Raw genomic sequence first — 6,000 nt, forward strand, 5'->3', positions numbered from 1 at the left:
CGACAAGAGGGTTGAGACAGGGTGATCCCCTTGCACCGTTTCTTTTTACAGTGGTGGCAGAAGGCCTTGCTGGACTAGTCAGGCAGGCGTCAAAAATTAACATTTTGTCGGGTTTGAAAATTGGAAGTAAGAAGGTAGATGTGAGGTTCTTACAATATGCAGATGACACGCTTTTCTTCTGTGAGGAGTCTTGGAATAATGTGGTGAGTATAAAGGCTATTCTAAGGGGCTTTGAGATAGCATCCGGGTTAAAAATCAACTTCCACAAGTCAAGTCTAGTTGGTATAAATATTGAGAATACTTCTCCCAGTTGCTACTCGAAGATTTTAAACTGTGGCCTGCAGAGATTTCCGTTTAAATACTTGGGACTAGAAGTAGGAGGGAACCCAAGGAAAAAAACATTTTGGGAACCTGTTCTGACCAAACTGAAAGCAAGACTGAGTGCATGGAAGGGGAGGTTTCTTTCTTTGGCAGGTAGGAGTTGTGTAATTAAATCTGTGCTCACAGCAGTACCCCTCTTCTACCTATCTGTTTTCAAAGCCCCGGAATCGGTTTACAAAACCATTATCAACATCCAAAGAAGATTCCTATGGGGGTGGGGTAAGGAGAATAAACCGATCTCATGGGTAAGCTGGGAAGACGTATGCAAAACAAAAGAAGAGGGAGGACTAGGAATCAAAGACATCAGAAAACTAAACTGTGCCATGTTAGCGAAATGGAGATGGAGAATTATCTCGCAAGAGAAGGGGAAGTGGAAGGAGGTGCTTCTGTCAAAATATGGTCTCCAGCAAGAGGGTTCAAGTTATACAAGTATTCCTGTGAAGTACCAGTCATGGTGGTGGAGGGACATAGGAAAGGTCTGTAAAGAAGGGGAAGGAGAAGGGTGGTTCTAAAAAGAGTTACGGTGGAAACTAGGGAGAGGAGACAAGGTGAGATTCTGGGAGGATGTGTGGGTTGGTAATACAAGTCTAAAAACATCCTTCCAGAGGTTGTTTTCTCTATCGGCTAACCAGGAGCAAAAGGTGGAAGAAGTTGGTGGGTGGGAGGGTTCCAAGTGGCAGTGGAGGTTACAGTGGCGGAGGAATAGATTTGAGTGGGAATCAGAATTGGTGATAAGTCTCCACCAATGTATTACAAGGGCATCTGTGAAGAGATACATATCTGACGTCCGACTGTGGGGGGAGGAGGAACTAGAGAAATATTCAGTAAACTCAGCCTACAAATGTCTAGCAAGGAAAGCGAATGGGACACAGTAGAAGGTCTTTGATATTCTTTGGAAAGCTTCTGCTTTTCCAAGCGTGTTGACAACAGCTTGGAGAGCTCTGCTGGATAGAATTCCAACAAGGGAAGGCCTATATAGAAGAGGAGTGCAGGTCAATTCTACTGAATGCGGACTGTGTCGGAGTAAGGAGGAATCTTCTAAGCATTTATTCATAGAATGCGTATATGCACAACGTGTATGGTCTATATGCCTAAGGTGGTTGGGAATTACGTTAGTGCAACATAATGAGATCAAGAACCATTTTGAAAGTTTTCAATGTAGTCAGGCAAGTGTTAAGCAGAATCAAGTTTGGAAAGGTATTTGGGCAGCTGTTGTGAGGTGTATATGGGACCAAAGGAACACAATTCTGTTCAAACAGGGAGTTGTGGATGTAGAAGAGATACTGCAGATGACTCAACTTAAATCGTGGTCTTGGCTTAAACATAGGACTAAATCTTTTAATTACTCTTTTGTAGATTGGACTTTGAACCCAGGCATCTGTATTGAGAGGTTGTAATAAGCTGGAACGAATGACAGAGGAAATTCTGAGGTGCAGTAATAAGACTGGCAAAGCAGGGCAGAGGGATAGGTGGAGAATTCCTTTGTGTGGCGCTGACAGGTGCTTTTGCTGGTAAATGCTGAAGTGTGGCTAGTCAGTAGTGGCAGCAATTACTGCAATGTTTAGGCTTATGACAAACGTGGCGCAGGGGCTAAGATTATGCAGGTGCCTAAATGTGAAGATTGGATGTTCAAATTTGGGTTGGAAGGTCAACATGATCGCCGGTCGATGAAGAGGCAATCTCCATGCGTGCGTAGTCGGTGGTCGCCGAAGACATGCAAATGTCAACATCATCGCCGTCGATGAAGCGGTGATCTCCCTATGTGTGTAGTCAGTGGTAGCCGAAGATATGCAAAGGTCAACATGATCGCCGATCGTTGAAGTGGTGATCCCTATGTGAGCGTAGGGGGTGGTCGTCGAAGTTATACAAAGGTCAACATGATCGCCGGTCAATGAAGCGGCGTTATCCATATGTGTGTAATCGGTGGTCGCCGAAGTTATACAAAGGTCAACTTGATCGTTGGTCGATGAAACGGCGATCTCCATGCGTGAGTAGTCGATGGTCGCCGAAATTATGCAAATGCCAACATGATCGCCGGTCGAGGAAGCGGCGTTCTCCTTGCGTGTGTAGTCGGTGGTCGTCGAAGTTATGCAAAGGTCAACATGATCGTCGGTCGATGAAGCAGCGATCTCCATGCAAGCATAGTCGGTGGTCGCTCATGATCGCCTAGTCGGAGGGTGATGAAGTTCTACAAGGACAACATGATCGCCGGTCGATCAACGGGCGATCTCCAGGTGCGTAGTCGGTGGTCGCCGTAGGTATGCAAAGATCAACATGAACGCCTAGTCGGAGGGTGCTGAAGTTTTACAAGGACAACATGATCGCCGGTCGATTAACCGGCGATCTTCATGTGCGTAGTCGGTGGTCGCCGTAGGTATGCAAAGATCAACATGATCGCCGACTGATGAAGCGGTGATCTCCTTAGGTCAACATGATCGCCGATCGATGAAACGACGTCCACTATATGTGAAATTGGTGGTCGCCGATGTTGGTTATTTTTTGGTAGGGTTTTCTCACTTTAAGGTTGTTCTGCTCCAACATAAAGGTGAGTTTCGCTTGTGGATATAGGAAGTCCACTTTTGGTTACTGTATATGGGTTGGGATACCCCTGAAGTATCCCCTTTAATTTTATTTATTCATTGCTGATCAAAAAAAAAAAAAAACATATTGTTGCGAGAAAACAATTGGTTGATTTTTTCAGAACTTTTCACTCTACTTCCAAACTTTGAGAAAATCTTGTGAAAACAATTCACCCCTTTAATTTAGGCCACTAATTCTAACAATTGGCATCAGAAGTTGAGTTCTTGAAAGTTACTCAAGTTTCGATCCTAAAAGCTTTTTGAAAATGGCTGAAAAACTACCATTTGGGGAGGGTGCTTCTATAAACAGGCCACATTTGTTTTGTGGACTGAACTATCAATTTTGGAAAGTAAGAATAAATTTTTTTGTTGAATCAATTGATAGAGGAATCTAAGGTGATATCACAAATGACCCTTTTGTACCTAAGCTTGAAAAAGATGATGTTTTTATTGAAAACATTGGTCCCAATGGACTGAGATTTAAAATAAAAAGGCTCAATATGATTGCATTGCCAAGAACATTATAACTTATGCTTTGAATTCAGATGAATTTTTCAGAGTCTCTCAATGTGAATCTGCAAAGGAGATGTGGGACATCCTTGAAGTAACCCATGAAGGCACAACAGGTGTGAAAAGGGCAAGGAAGTATGCATTGATCCAAGAGTATGAAATGTTTAGGATGCTAAAAGGGGAAACCATCTCGGATGTGCATAAGAGATTTACTCACATAGAAAATCACCTCATTAGCCTTGGCAAAATCTTTGAAAGGGAGGAGTTAAACATCAAGATTCTCAAATGCTTGGATAGATCTTGGCAACCAAAGGTCACTGTTATTTCAGAATCCAAGGATTTGACTACATTGACCACTATCTTCTTGTTTGGAAAGCTAAGAGAGCATGCATGAGCTTGAGATGAACCGGCTTAATGACCAAGAAAATGAAGAAAGCATGTGAAGAGTATTGCTTTAAAAGCTACTGGTCAAAAGGGTGATCAATGTTAGAATTAGAGACCTTAACCAAGAGGGGGTGAATTGTTTTTGAAAGATTTTCGCAAGTATTGAAGGTTGAGTGAAAAGCTATGAAGAGTTAATCAATGGAAAATCTGTTTAGCCAAAAAGAAAACTATTTTTAAACTTGATTCCAAAAAATCAACCTGTTGTTTTCACAAAACAACTGGTTGTTTATACCATCAGATTTGGAAACCAAAGATAAAACAGTTTAATGAGTGTAGGGATAGAAAAATTCACACAAGATGTTTAAACTGGTTCGCTCTTAACCAAGAGTTACATGTAGTCCTCAGCTAACCACTGAGAATTCACTATGTAATCAAACCTAGATTAGAAACCACACACCAAAAGTGATGATCTTGAACCCCTCAAGAACACACCACTTTTGACAAACCACACAGTTTCCATAAACACCTTCTGAAACTGCACCACACCAAAACACACAAAAATACAATGTTCAGGGAAGAAGAGAATAAAATCCACCTTGGTAAATCATAGATTAAAGTTCAGAATTACAAGACCCAATCCTATTCGACACTTGAGATGATCCAAAAGCTCTTTGAAATCTTGAAAATGGTTTTTGATTAAACTTTCTTTCTTAGTTAATGCATACAAGCGTAAAACAACTTTTTTATACTCCAATCAAATGGTCAAAGAAGTTAAATCAAAAACCAAAAGCTGTTGGAATCATTTGAAACAGATTGGAACTACTCAACATAATTATGTTAAGTTTTTTAGAAAAAACAATAAATTGATTTCTTGAAACAACCAGTTGAATCAGTTTGGCAGCAAAGTCAAAACAAAACCAAGCTTTTCTAACTCATTTTAAAAGCCACTAAGTGTCAAACAATAGGTTGAATCGACATTTCAACAGGTTAAAATTTCACACTCTTTAGAAAACTCATCTTTTAAAAAAGATTAAGATTCAATCAACCTTGGATCATCTTAAAGAGTGAATTAACAATTCAAAGACTACTAAATACACACACAACCAGTAGCAAGGTCTTCAAGCATTCCTCTAGGCTTTGGAGACATCAAAGCACATTGTTCAACAATCAAGACTCAAGTGAGTGCAGTGATAGTGAGACTCTCAACTTGCTCACGAGGAAATTTGGCAAGTTCTTGGAGAATAACAGTCGGGACAAGAATCAGCCATCAAACAGGTATAATAGCAAGAAAGTTAATGAATTTAATTCTACAAACTATACTTGTTTTGGATGTGGTAAACAGGGACACATCAAGGCTAAATGTCCCAACAATGATAGCAAAGAGAAAAGAGCAAACAAAAAGTTTGAAAAGAAAGGCAAAGCAAGAAGAGCCTACATAGCTTGACAAGACAATGATGACTCATCCTCAAGTTCATCATCAAAGGAAGATGAAGAATCCAATATGTGTTTAATGGAAAAAGAAGACTTAGAAACCAACAGTGTAAGTTCTAACACTTCTGTGAATTTTGAAAACTATAGTCAACTTCTTGATGCCTTCAAAGAAACTCATGAAGAAGCTAACAGGCTGGCCCTATTGAATAACTGATTGAAAGGGTTAAAAAACTGGTTGGAAAATAGAATCAAGACCTTAGAAGAAGAGTTAAGCAATTCAAAAACTGATTTTGAAAACCTAGAAATGATTTACCAAAACTCTTCTTGTAAGTGTGTTGACTCAAGCTTTTGTGAAAATTGTGATTCCCTTCAAAAGAAGGTTCACTATCTTTTAAAAACTGTGGACAAGTTTTCCAAAGGCCAATCCAATCTTGAAACTATTCTTGTTTCTCAAAAGTGTGTTTTTGGCAAGGCTGGATTGGGATTTAATCCAAACAGCAAGAACAAACCTTTTTCAAAACCTTTCTCAAGTTTCTTTGAAAAACAACCTGTTGTTTTGTCGCAACAACCGGTTAAAATGTGCTTTTACTACATGAAAAAGGGTCACACTGTTAAATTCTGCAGAGTTAGGAGGTTTTCTATTCCTAAAGGTCTTTTGAAATGGGTTCCTAAAATTTCTAAGGTTCCAAATGTCGCAGTTAATGCCTATGGACCC

Source organism: Phaseolus vulgaris, chromosome 3 (genome assembly GCF_051622355.1).
Source record: "Phaseolus vulgaris cultivar YP4 chromosome 3, ASM5162235v1, whole genome shotgun sequence".
NCBI lineage: Eukaryota > Viridiplantae > Streptophyta > Magnoliopsida > Fabales > Fabaceae > Phaseolus > Phaseolus vulgaris.